This window comes from Acipenser ruthenus, chromosome 32 (genome assembly GCF_902713425.1).
Source record: "Acipenser ruthenus chromosome 32, fAciRut3.2 maternal haplotype, whole genome shotgun sequence".
In the NCBI taxonomy this organism is placed as follows: Eukaryota; Metazoa; Chordata; class Actinopteri; order Acipenseriformes; family Acipenseridae; genus Acipenser; species Acipenser ruthenus.
In genome coordinates, this window is record NC_081220.1 from 5,042,479 (window position 1) to 5,060,570 (window position 18,092).

The 18,092-nt window shown below is 50.2% G+C and overlaps 2 non-coding genes across 2 annotated transcripts; one reads left to right on the forward strand and one right to left on the reverse strand.

The window, feature by feature from the left end:
* Positions 1-7,731: 7,731 nt before the first annotated feature.
* Positions 7,732-7,813, reverse strand: trnas-aga (transfer RNA serine (anticodon AGA)). The gene has a single exon. It is a non-coding gene; the product is annotated as a tRNA-Ser (tRNA).
* Positions 7,814-9,954: 2,141 nt separating this feature from the next.
* Positions 9,955-10,169, forward strand: LOC131703316 (small nucleolar RNA U3). The gene has a single exon (XR_009309780.1). It is a non-coding gene; the product is annotated as a small nucleolar RNA U3 (small nucleolar RNA).
* The last annotated feature ends 7,923 nt before the right edge of the window (positions 10,170-18,092 follow it).

Genomic DNA, 18,092 nt, shown 5'->3' on the forward strand with positions numbered 1-18,092 from the left:
GGCGCTCGACGCTCGGTGCTCGGCGCTCGACGCTCGGTGCTCGGCGCTCGACGCTCGGTGCTCGGCGCTCGACGCTCGGTGCTCGGCGCTCGACGCTCGGTGCTCGGTGCTCGGCGCTCGGCGCTCGACGCTCGGTGCTCGGTGCTCGGCGCTCGACGCTCGGTGCTCGGTGCTCGGCGCTCGACGCTCGGTGCTCGGCGCTCGACGCTCGGTGCTCGGTGCTCGGCGCTCGGCGCTCGACGCTCGGTGCTCGGTGCTCGGCGCTCGACGCTCGGTGCTCGGTGCTCGGTGCTCGGTGCTCGGTGCTCGGCGCTCGGTGCTCGGCGCTCGACGCTCGACGCTCGGTGCTCGGTGCTCGGCGCTCGACGCTCGGTGCTCGGTGCTCGACGCTCGACGCTCGGTGCTCGGTGCTCGGCGCTCGGTGCTCGGCGCTCGACGCTCGACGCTCGGTGCTCGGTGCTCGGCGCTCGACGCTCGGTGCTCGGTGCTCGGCGCTCGACGCTCGGCGCTCGGTGCTCGGTGCTCGACGCTCGACGCTCGGTGCTCGGTGCTCGGCGCTCGACGCTCGGTGCTCGGTGCTCGGCGCTCGACGCTCGGCGCTCGGTGCTCGGCGCTCGACGCTCGACGCTCGGTGCTCGACGCTCGACGCTCGGTGCTCGGTGCTCGGCGCTCGGTGCTCGGCGCTCGACGCTCGACGCTCGGTGCTCGGTGCTCGGCGCTCGACGCTCGGTGCTCGGTGCTCGACGCTCAACGCTCGGTGCTCGGTGCTCGGCGCTCGGTGCTCGGCGCTCGACGCTCGACGCTCGGTGCTCGGTGCTCGGCGCTCGACGCTCGGTGCTCGGTGCTCGGCGCTCGACGCTCGGCGCTCGGTGCTCGGTGCTCGACGCTCGACGCTCGGTGCTCGGTGCTCGGCGCTCGACGCTCGGTGCTCGGTGCTCGGCGCTCGACGCTCGGCGCTCGGTGCTCGGCGCTCGACGCTCGACGCTCGGTGCTCGACGCTCGACGCTCGGTGCTCGGTGCTCGGCGCTCGGTGCTCGGCGCTCGACGCTCGACGCTCGGTGCTCGGTGCTCGGCGCTCGACGCTCGGTGCTCGGTGCTCGGCGCTCGGTGCTCGGCGCTCGGCGCTCGGTGCTCGGCGCTCGACGCTCGACGCTCGGTGCTCGGTGCTCGGCGCTCGACGCTCGGTGCTCGGTGCTCGGCGCTCGACGCTCGACGCTCGGTGCTCGGTGCTCGGCGCTCGACGCTCGGTGCTCGGTGCTCGGCGCTCGACGCTCGACGCTCGGCGCTCGGTGCTCGGCGCTCGACGCTCGACGCTCGGTGCTCGGTGCTCGGCGCTCGACGCTCGGTGCTCGGTGCTCGACGCTCGACGCTCGGTGCTCGGTGCTCGGCGCTCGACGCTCGGTGCTCGGTGCTCGGCGCTCGACGCTCGACGCTCGGTGCTCGGTGCTCGGCGCTCGACGCTCGGTGCTCGGTGCTCGGCGCTCGACGCTCGACGCTCGGCGCTCGGTGCTCGGCGCTCGACGCTCGACGCTCGGTGCTCGGTGCTCGGCGCTCGACGCTCGGTGCTCGGTGCTCGACGCTCGACGCTCGGTGCTCGGTGCTCGGCGCTCGGTGCTCGGTGCTCGGTGCTCGGCGCTCGACGCTCGGTGCTCGGTGCTCGGCGCTCGACGCTCGACGCTCGGTGCTCGGTGCTCGGCGCTCGACGCTCGGTGCTCGGTGCTCGGTGCTCGGTGCTCGGTGCTCGGCGCTCGGTGCTCGGCGCTCGACGCTCGACGCTCGGTGCTCGGTGCTCGGCGCTCGACGCTCGGTGCTCGGTGCTCGGCGCTCGGTGCTCGGCGCTCGGTGCTCGGCGCTCGACGCTCGGTGCTCGGCGCTCGACGCTCGGTGCTCGGTGCTCGACGCTCGACGCTCGGTGCTCGGTGCTCGGCGCTCGGTGCTCGGCGCTCGACGCTCGACGCTCGGTGCTCGGTGCTCGACGCTCGGTGCTCGGCGCTCGACGCTCGGTGCTCGGTGCTCGACGCTCGACGCTCGGTGCTCGGTGCTCGGCGCTCGGTGCTCGGCGCTCGACGCTCGGTGCTCGGTGCTCGGCGCTCGACGCTCGGCGCTCGGTGCTCGGCGCTCGACGCTCGGTGCTCGGCGCTCGACGCTCGGTGCTCGGCGCTCGACGCTCGACGCTCGGTGCTCGGCGCTCGACGCTCGGTGCTCGGCGCTCGACGCTCGACGCTCGGTGCTCGGCGCTCGACGCTCGGTGATTCGGCGCTCGACGCTCGGTGCTCGGCGCTCGACGCACCCTTGACGCTCGACGCACGCACCTCGGCGCTCGACGCGCGCACCTCGGCGTTTGACGCGACAGTGCTCGACGCACACTCTTTGGTGCTTGACGTCAATACTAGACGCTTCGGCGTTCTACTATGTCTGGGTTCCACCGTTGCGTGACCTGTCAGGCCAAGTTGCCTGCCAGCGACCCTCAATGAGACTGCGTCGCATGCTTGGGGCCGGACCATGCCGCATCTGCCCTGGCAGATAGGGTATACTGCCAGCTATGTGCAGGGTTTCAGACACGCACCCTTCGCCAGAGAGCGAGGAAGGCAGTTGGAGGTCGTTCCCCATCCTTGGGTTCGTCCCACACCGTCTCGGCCCCACCGTCATCGATCGTGTCGCTGCCGGCGACGTCTCAGCTCCCTCTGAGCCCATCTTCCCAGCCTTCAGCTGGTCAGAGATCTCCACCCAGGCGTGCTCGGGAACGTTCCCGTTAGTCCCTCCTCTCGCAGGGCACGCCCCCTTCGGGAGTCTCGATCCAGGTCTCGATCGGCTTGCCGGAGAAGGCATTCTTGCTCCCCTCGGAGGGGTAGGCGTTACCAGGACACATCTGGGGTGGCTGAGCTCACCTCCAAGATGTCACAATTTATGGAGCTCATGATGGGACAACAATCCCTCCTTATGACCCTAGCAAATGTGGCGCCTCGGGCCCCAGAGCTAGTAACCGGACCCAGCACTAGTCAGCTGACGGTTCCTCCACCAGTGCCCCAGGAAGTAGAGTGGGACGCAGATGCTGTCTCAAGGGACGCATCTGATGCAGTCCCGCTCTTTGAGGACACAGAGCCTGAGGTGACATCCCTGCACTCTGGGCAGGACGACCCTGAAGTGCTGGATACTAATGACCCTATCTGGTCAGTGGTGGAGAGGGCAGCCCGTCACTTAGGCGTGGACTGGCCTGCGTCAGAGCCAACACGACACTCTTTATTTGAGTTGCCATCGGCTCCGCTGCTTCAGTCCAGGATGCTCCCGGCATTCCCGGATTTTATTAAGGAGGTGCAGTCCACCTGGGGAGCCCCGGCCTTCGCCCCGGCGACTTCTCGCAAGGCTTCGGCTTTTACCATGCACGGGGCGAGCGAAGCTGGATTAGCGTCCTTTCCGCCAGTGGGCGCCGCGTTCGCCGTGCTAGTAAAGGCGCCGACATTATCGGGGCTGGCTAAGGACCCTTCCTGCCCTAACAGGCAGTGTAGGATTACGGAGGCCCTCCTAAAAAAGGGTTATGCCGCGGCTACAGAGGCAGTTAGACTGTCTAACGTGGCCAGCCTCCTGACAGTCTACCAGGCGGCGCTGATTCGCGACCTGCCTGAGTCCCCATCCGTCAGACTTAGAACCGAGCTGGGTGCAGTTGCACAGCTTTTGGTTAAGCTGGCTCAGCTGAATGCGCGAGCACAGGGCAGGAGCATTGCTTCCCTTGTAGTGGCAAGGAGGCAGCTCTGGCTCTCACAGGCCAGGGTACAGGAGCCTGATAAGGCCCCGTTGCTAGATGCTCCTATATCCCCGGGGCACACGTTTGGCCCAGCGGTGGAGGAGATGCTGCAACGCTCCGTCAAGGCGCGTGAGGCGTCGCAGCAGTTGGCTAAGATGTGGCCAAGCAAGCCTTTCCAGCCAAGGCGGCCGCAGGAGCGCCAATGGCGCAGGGCACCGCCGCAGCAGCAAGCGCACCCACAGGGCAGTAAAACCGCCCCTTTGGGGGTTTCAGCACACAGCCAACCCGCGTTTGCAAGACCGCAGCGCGGAGGGTGGCGCCCCAGAGGAGGTAGCAGACCACGCCCTCGTGGCTCTGGTCAGGCCCCTCGTGAGCGAGCCCAGCCTAAGCAGCCCTGAGAAACCCTGGCAGCCATTAACCCACCCCTACACTGTTCCACAGCTTCTGTTCTGGCAACAATGCACCAACGACATCTGGGTGCGCAAGACTATACTCACCGGGTACACCCTTCAATTCCGGTTAAACCCCCCTCCCCCCCTTCAGGGGAGTGGTGGTAACTGCAGTGAAGGACTCGGTTCAGTCCTCAGCTCTAAATGCAGAAATACAGGCATTGCTCAAGAAGCGTGCCATTCAACTAGTAGACCCTGCTCTGACCGACCAGGGGTTCTACTCCAAGTACTTCCTAGTGCCAAAAAAGGACGACGGGCTCTGCCCTATTTTAGATCTGCGACTACTGAACAAATACCTACGGGTGTTGTCGTTCAAGATGCTTACGCACAGGCACATTGTCCAGTCTGTCCGGCAGGGCGACTGGTTTACCACCGTAGACCTCACAGATGCATACTTTCACGTTCCCATCTGTCCAGGTCACAGGAAGTACCTACGTTTCACATTTCAGAGCAGGGTCTACGAGTTTTGTGTCCTGCCATTCGGCCTGTCTCTAGCTCCTCGAACCTTTTTGAAGTGTATGGACGCCATTTTAGCCCCCTTGCGGGCTCAAGGCATCCGACTGCTGAACTATCTGGACGACTGGCTCGTCTGCGCGCAGTCAAAGGAGCAGTTGGCACAGCACACAGTGATGGTTACAGACCATCTTCAGCGGCTAGGTCTAAAGGTCAATTCAGAAAAGAGCCGCCTCGTGCCGAGCCAACAGACCGAATTCTTGGGTCTGCATCTGGACTCTGTGTCCATGGAAGTGACCCTGTCGACACAAAGAGTTGCCTCACTGGAGCGGTGTCTCTCCCTATTCAGGTTGAGAGAAACAGTCAGCATGGAGCTGTGTCAGTGCATGCTGGGGTTGATGGCTGCCGCCTCGCAAGCCCTTCCTTTGGGCTTACTACACCAGAGACCTCTGCAGGCCTGCTTCAATGCCTTCGTGTTGCATCCGCGGAGAGACAAACACCGCAGGTTGAGGGTATCCCGAACCTGCTGGGAAGCACTGCGCTGGTGGAAAGTTCCGTCGAACATCCGCCAGGGCGTACGCTTGGGTCCCATCTTCCGAAGGGAGGTTATTACGACCGACGCTTCCAACCAAGGTTGGGGAGCAGTCTGGAACGGGTCGGGGACTCGCGGAGTGTGGTCAGGACCCTGGAGGTCGGCCCACATCAATGCTCTGGAACTCAGAGCGGTGGACCTTGCACTGCGGCACTTCTTGCCAGTGCTTCTAGGCAAGCACGTGTTAGTGCGGTCAGACAACACCACGGTAGTGGCGTATATCAACCGCCAGGGCGGCTTGCGGTCCCCCGGTCTTCACCGGTTGGTAACACGGCTGTTGCTTTGGGCTCAACCGCGTTTAGCCTCTCTGCGGGCGGTTCACCTACCGGGCAGAGTCAATTACGCAGCGGATCTCCTGTCCAGAGGAGGTCCTCTTGCAGGCGAATGGCGTCTTCACCCTCGGGTGGTAGAGCGCATTTGGGACTGGTTCGGCACAGCGCAAGTCGATCTCTTCGCTTCGCGAGAGACCACGCACTGCCCCCTATGGTTCTCGGTGAAGGACCTCGACAGCCCCCTAGGAGTCGATGCACTGGCTCACGAATGGCCGCCAGGGCTCCTATATGCATTTCCACCGATTCCGATGCTCCCCGCAGAAGGTCAGGGTAGAGCAAGCGACAGTGATCCTGATTGCTCCTCGGTGGCCTCGGAGGATATGGTTCCCGAGTCTAGTGCAGTTGTTGCACGGTCGCCCGAGGGAGCTCCCTCTGCGAGCGGACCTGTTGTCCCAAGCCCAAGGAGGGCTATGGCACCTGAAACCCAAGCTCATGCAGCTATGGGCTTGGCCCCTGAGCGGGAGCGCCTGTCAGCCTTAGGGCTTTCGACGGCGGTTATATCCACCATTCAGAGTGTGAGAGCGCCCTCTACTCGGTCGCAATATGCGTATAAATGGCAATTGTTTCAGAGTTGGTGTCTGGCTGAGGGCCATGACCCTGTCTCCTGCCCTATGGCAGTGATATTACAGTTTCTGCAGAAGCTGTTAGATGAGGGTAAGTCTCCCTCTACACTTAAAGTGTATTTGGCCGCTATTTCGGCTTGCCATGTACGCATTGACGGGTTATCACCTGGTTGCCATTTCCTGGCATCTCAGTTCCTAAAGGGCGCAAGACGCTTGCGGCCTCCAAGGTCGACCAGTTTACCGTCTTGGAGCCTTGATGTGGTGCTAGAAGCCCTTACCAAGGCACCGTTCGAGCCTCTCCACAGTGTGGATATGAAGTTCGTGTCTATTAAGACTGCGTTTTTGCTGTCAGTGGTATCAGCAAAACGTGTGGGCGAGTTACATGCACTCTCGGTGCATCCATCATGTACTCGTTTCGCAGGAGACGGTTCTAAGGTCTCCATGCGTCCAAATCCGGCCTTTTTACCCAAGGTCATATCCCCGTTTTACATGAACCAACCAGTCGAGTTGATGGCGTTCCATCCTCCTCCTTTTTCTTCCCCAGAGGAAGAGCGGTTACACATGCTCTGCCCTGTGCAGGCATTGAGGTGTTATATTGATCGCACGAAGACTGTGAGGCAAACAGAACAGCTGTTCATATGCCATGGTTCTAAAACTTTGGGTCAGCCGCTGTCTAAGCAACGCCTTTCTCATTGGATAGTGGATGCTATTCAGTTAGCATATGATACTATGGGCCTTCCGCCACCAGGGCAGTTGAAGGCACATTCCACTAGGGGTATGGCAACATCCTGGGCCCTCTTTAGAGGGGTACCGATGTCTGACATTTGCGCTGCAGCCAGTTGGGTTACACCGCATACATTTACGAGGTTCTACCGGTTAAATGTACTGGAATCCTCTGCTCCGTCATTTGGAGCATCTGTGTTGCACTCTATGACGCCTCAGGTTGCGGACGTCTAGAGTGGTTGACAATATGGTGTGACTATTCCACCTTGGGACAGGTGTCATTGCGAGCATAGACGCTGAGGCGCAGCTCCGCATATGTGTAGATGTACTGCCTACGCAGTTGCGTTATGACGTAAGGCTGTCCTACTGCCGAGAATCCTCCCTCGCGACGGCTTGGGTACACTGTTCCCATACCTTGATGGTTATTTTTGACTTGAAAGGGAACGATAGGTTGCGGATGCAACCCCGGTTCCCTGAAAGAGAAAATAACCATCAAGCCGCGAGGTCGCTCTGGAGGCCTTCACGGCCTGAAGGGCAAAAGAGGAAGTGACTCTCCGCGCGCTGCGTATAGTAAGCTCCCAGGGGGGCGGGCTTACACGGCAGCTTGCGCGGAGGCCAATCGGCAGCTTTGACATAAAGCTCAGCCAATCCCTACTGCCTGACGGCAATGTCCCATACCTTGATGGTTATTTTCTCTTTCAGGGAACCGGGGTTGCATCCGCAACCTATCGTTTTATTGGATAACACCCTGGGAATGAACAATCTTTAACAAAATGAACCGAAGCGATATGAAGTACAACCAGTAATATTTCAGACTTCCTGAGCTTTAAACATGTATTAACAATGAACACATACAATCAATTAAAAACAAAGCTTACGTAGTCGGCAGGATTCGAACCTGCGCGGGGAAACCCCAATGGATTTCTAGTCCATCGCCTTAACCACTCGGCCATGACTACATGCTCACACGATTATTTGTGAAAATATCCAAAAGAAGTAAACGAAACCCGCAGTAATGCTGTAGATGGCAGTATAGGCTAACTAATGAACCGAGGTCAAATGCCTTTGTTGAAACTGTCAGATTTGTACAAGGCAAGCACACGTGGGAAATGTAAATACAATATTATTTTTGTTAACGTTCATAATAATGAATACATCTTTATTTCAAAATACGTAGCTATTTAACTGATCTTTTCAAAAAACACCCCCATCCACAAAAACAAAGTAGTTATTTATTTCAACTGAAAAATTGACTTGCTTCATGGCTGTTGCCAGAGCACTCGAGCACGTTCTGGCTAGCGTGAGCGGACTTAGCAGATAACAAGATCTACAAAATATTTCATGCTAATAAAACATACCATAATTATGTTCGTTTTTATTATACATGGCGACTTACAGAGACTAGGGTGTGTGAACTATGCATCAGCTGCAGTGTCACTTACAGTTACATCTCACCTAAAAACGGAGCACAAGAAAGTTAAGTGACTTGCTCAGCGTCACACAATGAGTCAGTGGCTGAGGTGGGATATGTATTGGGGGACCTCCTGGTTACAAGCCCTTTATCTTTAACCACTGGACCACGCAGCCTAGTATAACAAAATCACACCCCAGATTTGACTCGCACCCACAATCCCTGGCATAGAAGGCCAGTGCCTTATCCATTAGGCCACAAGGGCTGACACGATAAACACAGTTGGTAATACTAAAGAAAGTGGGAACAATAGTATCGTGGTTTAATACATCATATCCAAGCCATCGTTGGTGTTCAAACACAGCAGAGTGTTACATTGGGAAAGGGCCGTACTTGTCAGTACGTATTTGACATTCATGTGGGAAGATTTAAGATCGTGAAGAAGTTTAAATATGCTGCGTATTTGCGCATTGGGAACCTTACATAATTAGGTTTTTGATTAATGCCACTTTCTTACGGACAGTAATCAAGGTGACGCTACAAGACCAGAGCCAATAAAGCAGTTATTTTCCTGTCATTTCATTACCATATTCTAGTGTGCTTGTTCAGAATATGCGGGAATCGTGAAAACATCTTGCCAATATGTGAACAAAGGCAGCATTCACTTTATTGATCACCATGTGGATTAACCGCTATTGGAAAACAGATGATTGTGTTAAAGATGTTAATAGATTTTTAATGTACACGTTTTAGAGCTAAACGTTTGTTGAGACAGTTCAAGCGCTGTAGCAGTGTTTAACTATTTCCTGGATGTTTGCCTTTGGTCTTACTCTAGAAAAAGTAATAATAATACCAAAAAGTAGGCAAAACCATGTTTTGAGAAACCGCATTTGGGAGAAAAACTAACAGTTTGGAAACACATTTGCAAAGGCATTGGATTCTATTGTGGTGTTTCCGAACTGTTGAACGTTTCTCATTACATGCAGGTTTACTGGCTTGACAAAAAGGCGATTGACGAAAAGAATGCTGTCTCGATAGAAAAATCGCGTCAAGCTGAAATAGCTCAGAGTTAGACTGTAACTGTCCCTGCTTCGATGCCGGGTTTTTGCAAACAGCACGACTAGGGTTATTTTTTCTTAATTCATTTTTTGAATTAAAAAAACAGCACATTTTTTCTTCAGTGTAATTGGAGGAAATAAAAACGTATTATAGTGCCATTTTCTAATGCGATAAAGAAATGCAAAAAGCATCATCTCTGCGTGGGCTTGAAACACCAAAATTTCGATTAACAGCCGAACGTGCTAACCGATTATGGAGTTTTATTAGATAACACCCTGGGAGCTCAACAGAACAGTGTGTATGCATAGAGCTAAAATGGAAACCAAATATATACGATTCAAATGGGAATCGTATTCAGATTTTAAGCACAAATTTGATAGACTTCACAGTGCAAAGGAGGAAGGCAGACAATGCAAATGACGCAACTGGCTCCTACTTTTTAAATCATACGAGAAACTTGAACCCAATTAAGCTTTTAACCGCCTGCAGTCTGGAATGAGTTTGAAATGTTGTTGTAACACCTCACTGGGCAACAGCAATTGCATTATATGAAAGCTCCTGTTTATTTGTCAGCGGCACAGCTACCGGTGCCACTCAGAGTTGGAGGGAGACGGTCGGCCACTTGCCCATAAAACAATACTTTCAGGGATCATTTCTATAGCGATTTGCCAGCGAAATGCGTTTATAAAGTGTTTGGACTCGCTATCCACGAGGAAGAGTGAGAGTGTTCGTTTTTGAGCGTGAAGAGGACAGTGAGTGTTGTTTTTTGGCCAACTGCTCCCTGTTGTTGATGACCGCTCCATGTTCCTTAGTGGGCTGGAGGAAGCGGACACGTTCTGAGTGGGTATCTTACCAAAAGGTACGCAAGACGAACTACAGTTGCAAAGCACTGCTGCTTTTTCGATGATTGATTAAAACTATCAATCTGACTGAAAACACGGATCACATTAATTGTGATCGGTTTGATACCAATAGGCTTACATGACAGGTATTGTGTATAGACAATGTCATATACACAGAAATGAACACGGACAGTGTTTTTTTTAAGGGCTGACTCATTTTAATGTTCGAGAGATCTGGGTGTACTGGAGAAATATACTGGATTTTTTCCATGTCGTAATTGTGCCGCCAGTGATAATGCGTTTGAAACTAGAGATAATGTGAGATAATGTCTGTTACTGGCGGATTGTTTACAAATGTACTCAATTATGTTACAACTTTTGTGTCTACGAAACATATCTGTAACATTTATGTAATGCCTGTGTGGCAATTTTAGATATTGAAGAAATTGAAAAGGGGAGGTTATTAAAAGTGAGAGCAAGGTTGGGTGGGACTGTATTTGTTTTTATTAATATTTATGCACCAAATAAAGGAAGGGAACGCATTTTAATTTTTAATAAATTAAAGCAAGCTCTTTTAAATATTGATGATGATGTGGTGGTGGTGGGAGGAGATTTTAACTGCACTATTGATTTTACAATGGATAGAAATAATGAGGAACCCAATCCCCAATCCTCAAGTGAATTAGCTGCAGTTTTTCAGTTCAGTGGCCTGGTTGATGTCTGGAGGTGTCTGCACCCCAATGCAAGACAGTACACCTGGTCTCATTGTCGCGCACAACAAATATATAGAGCCAGGTTAGACCGCTTCTACACATCACACACACATTTGAATAAATTCATTAAAGCCAATATCATCCCCAGTAGCCTCTCTGACCACCACTGCCTGTTAGTTACAGTAATACTCACCACTGACTCTCACAGCACCTCCTACTGGTATTTTAATTTAAAGCTATTACAGGACACACTTTTTGTAAAACAATTTAATGATTTTTGGAACATTTGGAAAAAAGAAAAAACGAATTATAAAAATATTAGGCAGTGGTGGGACATTGGCAAAACGCAGATTAAAATCTTTTGCCAGCAGTACACACTCAATTCAACCGGGTCACTGAACGCTGCAGTGAGAGAGCTGGAGTTGAAAATTCTCCAGTTAGAGAGCAGCCTGGACACAGACCACCAGGAGCAGACCCTGCAAACGCTGAGGGAGCAGAAACACATGCTGGTGCGCTCTCGCTTCATGGAGCTTAAAGACATGGACACCCCCTCCAGTTTCTTTTTTGGCTTGGAGAGGAGGAGAGCAGACAGCCGGAAGATGCACTGCGTCCGGACGCCTTGCGGCAGGGAGCTGTACAGCCGGGAGGAGATCAGCAGGGAGGCAGTAAAATTCTATTCTGAACTATACAGCAAAGAGCCTTGTGAGCAGAAGGATACAGACCTGCTGCTCCAGGATTTGCCCACCCTGAGCGAGGAAGAACAGAACCAATTAGACAAGCCACTAACATATCAGGAGCTGACCACTGCTGTTACACAGCTTTCAAATGGAAAAGCTCCTGGCATTGATGGACTGCCCACTGAATTTTTTAAAAATTTCTGGACTGTGATTGGTGAGGACTTTTTGCAGGTGCTGGGAGAGAGCCTCCGAGATAAAGAACTGCCCCTCAGCTGCAGGAGGGCAGTAATCACACTACTGCCGAAGAAAGGAGACCTGTGTTTACTCAAAAACTGGAGACCTGTTTCGCTTTTATGTTCTGATTTTAAAATTATTTCAAAATGTCTGGCAAATAGACTAAAAATGTGTATAGGAGCTGTAATACACACGGACCAAACTTACTGCATACCGGGACGTTCCATTTTTGATAATTTGTTTTTAATTCGAGACTTTTTATCAATGGCTAAGACATGTGATTTGAATGTTGGGCTGGTTTCTTTAGATCAGGAGAAAGCGTTTGACAGGGTCGACCACACATACCTTTTTAAAACCCTGGAAGCCTTCGGGTTTGGCCCTGTTTTTATTTCTTATATCCAGCTTTTATATTGGAATGTTTTTAGCATTTTAAAGATTAACAATGGGCTGAGTCAGCCCTTCCCAGTGTGCAGGGGTATTAGGCAGGGCTGCTCCCTGTCTGGAATGCTTTATTCACTGGCCATAGAGCCCCTGCTGCACCTGCTGAGGGGCCGGCTGGTTGGCTGGGCAGTGCCCTCCTCACCCTCCTCTGTCGCAGTGAAGGTGTCCGCTTATGCAGACGATGTGAACGTTTTTGTGTGCAGTGACGGAGACATCAAGGCACTACAGCAGAGCCTGCACACATTCCAAGGAGCCTCTACAGCAAGAGTTAACTGGGCAAAGTGTGACACCTTCCTGTCAGGCAGTTGGCATGATTGCACCCCCCCTGTCCTGCCTGAGGCACTGAGATGGGACAGGACAGGTATAAAAGTGCTGGGGGTGTTTTTTGGAGTGGAGATATATATGCAGAAAAATTGGGAGGGCCTAGTGGATAGGGTGAGGGGGCGGCTGCAGAGATGGAGGGGACTGCTGGCCCAGCTGTCCTTTAGGGGAAGGGTCCTGGTGATTAATAATCTGGTGGCCTCCATGCTGTGGCACAGGCTGGTGTGTCTGGACCCTCCCCGGGGCATGGTGCAGGAGATCCAAAGAATACTGCTGGAGTTTTTCTGGAGCGGGAGAAATTGGCTGAGGCCAGCGGTCCTGTATCTCCCCACTGATGAAGGGGGGCAGGGGTTGGTCTGCATTGCCAGCAGGGTGGCAGCCTTCAGACTGCAGGCGGTTCAGAGGCTCCTGTACGCTGGGGAGGAGGCTCATTGGAAGAGGCTAGCTTGTTTTTTCCTCAGCAGAGTAGGGGGGCTGTGGATAGACAAACACCTGTTTTTAATTGAGAGTGCCAGACTAGCTAAAGTAGGTCTCTCTTCTTTTTACTTGAGTGTTTTAGATGCCTGGAGGGCAGTGAGGGTGGCGAGAGATGAGGGGTCCCTGACAGGCAGGATCCTGTTGGAGGAGCCCCTATTTTTCAATCCGCTCTTCCCTGTACGTTTCTTTCAGTCAATGACGCTCTGTGCCAGCTTTGTGAGGGTAGGAGTGACCAGGCTGAGACATCTTATCAACTTTGAGCTCTCCTGCTGGCTGACTGCTACACAGCTGGCTGGGCGGCTGGGCTGGCACTCTGAGAGACTGGCAGAGAAAATGGTCAGTGAACTGAGAAGTTGTCTTTCCCCCGAGCTCAGGGAGGCTGTGAGAGAGGAGATGTCCAGCGGCACTGGGCAGAGACAAGACTTCATCTTTCCAGGGCTGCTAGTGTGTCCAGCAGTAGGTGAAGGAGAGGAGGGTGTAGGAAACGAGGGAATGTTATTAAACCTAGACACAGTTAAAGATCTAACTCTTCATACAGCAGAGAGTAAGAAGATCTACCAAATTTGTGTGAAGGCATCACATTCCCACCAGTTGAGGGGGTTGGTGGATTCAAGATGGAGGGCATGTCTGGAGGTAAAGGAGGGGTGCAGGCCAGTATGGAGGGTACTGTATAAACTGCCCCTCACCAAGAGAGCGGGGGACCTGCAGTGGAGGATCCTGCACTGTATTGTGTCCACCGGCAGGTTTCTCCACAGAGTTGATGCTAGCATTAGCTCAGAGTGCTGTTTCTGCTCTGCAGAGGAAACAGTGTTTCACATGTATAGTGAGTGTGTCAGGCTAGGACCACTCTTCCATCTCCTACAGGAGCTCCTGCAGGGCCTAGGCGAGGAGTTCACAAAAGAGCTTTTTATCTTTGGGGTTCCCTACAGTTTTAAAAAGAGAAACAGGTGTGTTTTAATTAATTTTATAATGGGTCAGGCAAAATTGGCCATTTTAAAATCCAGAAAGAACAGTATCTCTGGCGCCGGGCTGACTGATGTTGTGTTGCAGTTCAGGGTTATGGTGGTCAGCCGGATAAGAGTGGATTTTGAATTTTTTAAACTAAATAATAACCCGGAGGACTTCCAGGAGAGGTGGTGTGTGGGAGACGCCTTGTGTGCTGTGAGTGAGGAGGGGGAGCTCCAGTTTTTGTTCTAGTTTTAATTTTATTTTTTATTGTTTTACAGTGTTTTTATTAATTTTGGCTTTAATCTGTTTTTAACAGAAAGAAAACACTGTGTTTTTTTAATTGATTTTTTATGATCCTTTTATATTGGTAAAATCTATTTTTAAGGAGAACATGATGTATTTTAGGATTTTTTAATATTGCTAAATCTTAATTTTGTTATGTTTTACCTTTATTGAGTTTTAATGGATTTTTTTTGAATGTTAAATAAAGGATCTTAAAAGCCTTTCTTTCTTTCTTTCTTTCTTTCTTTCTTTCTTTCTTTCTCTCTCTCTCTCTCTTTTGCTCTTTCTTTCTTTCTTTCTTTCTTTCTTTCTTTCTTTCTTTCTCTCTTTCTTTCTTTGTTTGTTTCTTTCTCTCTTTCTTTCTCTCTTTCTTTTTTCTCTCTTTCTCTCTTTCTTTCTTTCTCTCTTTCTTTGTTTGTTTCTTTCTCTCTTTCTTTCTCTCTTTCTTTTTTTTCTCTCTTTCTCTCTTTCTTTCTCTCTTTCTTTGTTTGTTTCTTTCTCTCTTTCTTTCTCTCTTTCTTTCTTTGTTTGTTTCTTTCTCTCTTTCTTTCTTTCTTTCTCTCTCTCTCTCTTTCTTTCTTTCTTTCTTTCTTTCTTTCTTTCTTTCTTTCTTTCATTCCTTACCCAGCGCTCTCTTGTTCTCCAGTGCTCCTTCCTGCTCCTCTGAATCTTCCAAAGTGTTGCTGAGATCTGTAAACACAGGCTGTGGTTACATTTTTAATGAGAGCAGTCCTGTGTTGTATCCAGTGCTATGAAAGGAATGACAGCATGGAATGGAGAATGCAAACGGACCGATTAGGAAATTTTTTTTTAATATTGCTAAATCTTAATTTTGTTATGTTTTACCTTTATTGAGTTTTAATGGATTTTTTTGGAATGTTAAATAAAGGATCTTAAAAGCCTTTCTTTCTTTCTTTCTTTCTTTCTTTCTTTCTTTCTTTCTTTCTTTCTTTCTTTCTTTCTCTCTCTTTTGCTCTTTCTTTCTTTCTTTCTTTCTTTCTCTCTTTCTTTCTTTGTTTCTTTCTCTCTTTCTTTCTCTCTTTCTTTTTTTCTCTTTCTCTCTTTCTTTCTCTCTTTCTTTGTTTGTTTCTTTCTCTCTTTCTTTCTTTCTTTCTCTCTTTCTTTGTTTGTTTGTTTCTTTCTTTCTCTTTCTTTCTTTCTTTCTCTTTCTTTCTCTCTCTTTCTTTCTTTCTTTCTTTCTTTCTTTCTTTCTTTCTTTCTTTCTTTCTTTCATTCCTTACCCAGCGCTCTCTTGTTCTCCAGTGCTCCTTCCTGCTCCTCTGAATCTTCCAAAGTGTTGCTGAGATCTGTAAACACAGGCTGTGGTTACATTTTTAATGAGAGCAGTCCTGTGTTGTATCCAGTGCTATGAAAGGAATGACAGCATGGAATGGAGAATGCAAACGGACCGATTAGGAAAACTGGGATTTTTTAAAATTTTATTAAGATTTTTGTATCTGTACTGAAAACATGTAATTATGGTCATACAATTCTGTACTTTTGTTAATAACTGCAACAGTGTAGAACAGTTGAATTAATATTATATAAATAAACCACTTTAAAGTGCCACATATTATATAAGGCAAGGAATTGTAATAAATCAACTTGCAGTAAACAGTTTGCATTTTTAATATCTCTTAAATAAATTATTATATTAAATCTGCTGTATAAAAAGTGGTTTGAATATTAGCACAATAAATGAAAGAGCAGGTCTATATGTTTCAAGGATGTGTATATTTTGTGAAAAAGGTAAATCAAACTGAATGAACATTTTAAAATCTCAGTGTATTTTATACACACCCTGCAATGGTTTATTGAAGAGATGAGCAGGAGGCAAGATCGACTCGAAGGGAAATTTCAAATGCAAACCTTGATTTGTCCCCCCCCCCCAATATATTTAAATATTTACTGTTGATGACTGTTTCATTTCTAATAAGTTCTTATAAATGATAAGAAACGACGAGTTGATTTGGCTATTCACGTGGATAAGCCACAGCTGCATTTTACAGTACCAGGGAATCCTTCTGGTCTGAAGCAGCCTCTTAATAAGGGGTCCCCATGGTGGGAGGTGGTTGATGCAACACATGGGAGTTTTCAAGTTCTCTAAATGCTGTTTCTTATTCTAGTGGAGTACAGGCTCATCAAATCAATCCCCAAGACAAGTAGACAAACCTCTGTGTTGAGAATATAGGACTGAGTTCTGGAAGAATGGATCTTACCCAGTTCTCTCTTGCTGGCCTGGTAATCATCATCTCCCAGCTCAAGGAGGCTCCTTGCATCTGCACACAGAGGAAATGGAGGGGGTGGAATCATTCTTTTAAATGGCAATGTACAAATTAAGAACAAAGAAGGATATTCTTATGGTAAGTTGATTATTCAATGATGCAGCATTGAGGAAAAGCCTGCCTTCTCCACTATGTTATCTCATGGAATACTGTCTGCTATCTCCCTACCCTTCTGTTATTCTGATGAAAGTCAGTCAATGCCATCTCTTCCCCCATTTATTTTAGGTTGAAGGCAATCAATGCAATCCCTCCCTCCCTCCCCATGTTACTCAGGAGAAAGGCAGTCTTACCAGCCCCTGACAGAAGACATGCTGTCAGGACGGAGAGGAGAATGGTTCTTGTAGTCCAGGGTTTCATCTTGACTAGGTGCTGATGCTGCTTTTCCACTCTTCAGCTGCTCTGGTCCCTCCACCCTGCTCTGTTTTATACCCTCTCCCAGGCAAATGCACTCCTTCACCACTAAACCCTCATCAAGGACCCTTTCTTTCTCTACACTGTGATACTGTGTGATGTCCTCCTCTTCCAAATTTCCATACTTCACTTGAAAACTATTTCCTCTATACCCTATGATCCAAATCTATTGACACAGTGTCAGTGATCTCCATTGTTCTCTTAACACAGTGCAGGATCAGTGAAACATTTCACAAATGTATTACCAAGTCTCTTTTTAGAAGGAAAAAAGTAGGATTGAAATACACAGTGGGTGTGAGAGAAAGACCTTGGTGTTGTGATAGACTCATTTCTACCAGCAACAGGGATGCAATCATAAAGATGAAGACTAATCCCGGGGCTTAAAGGAACGAGCTGTGAAGAGGGTAATGAATTTGTTTAGCTTGAATACAGAGCAATTAGGCGGACTTGACTGAAGTCTTTAAAAACTTGAAAGGTGTTGACAAAGTTTACCCAAACTAATACCTCAAGCATAGCACTGACACCAGGGTCAGAGGGCACTGTTGGAAATTAAGTGTGGATAGCTATAGGACGGAGGGTAGGAGACACCTTCTCACAGAGTGTGGTGAGGGGATGGAATGGGTTACCAAGTCATGTTGTTAGGGCTGGGATCCTTTAAGACCCGACTTAACAGGTTTGTGATCAATCAGCTGCTGCACTGATGGGCCGAATGTCCTCCCTGGTTCTGTGTTCTGAATTCTGGATCTCCAGTGTGCTGGCATTGATTGGTAACTCCTCTCCAGAGTCAGTTGTTTTCCTTGTACACTCAACCAACCCTAAATATGCTGAGAGAACAGTTGAGGGAACTAAATCAATTCAGTCTGGAACAAAAAAAAGACTAGAGGAGACTAAACAGCTTTTAAAAAGTTGGAGTTAATTGTAGTCACTCTTTTAAGCACAGCAGAGAGACCAGGACTAGAGTACACAGTTATAAACTGAGTGGAGACAGACTTAGGACAGAGGTTAGGAGACACATCTTCTCACAGTAAGTTACTTAACCTCCTTGTGCTCCGTCCTTCGGATGAGATGTAAAACCGAGGTCCTATTGGAAGTGACTCTGCAGCAGAAATTGTTGGTGTATAGTTCATTCCCTAGTCT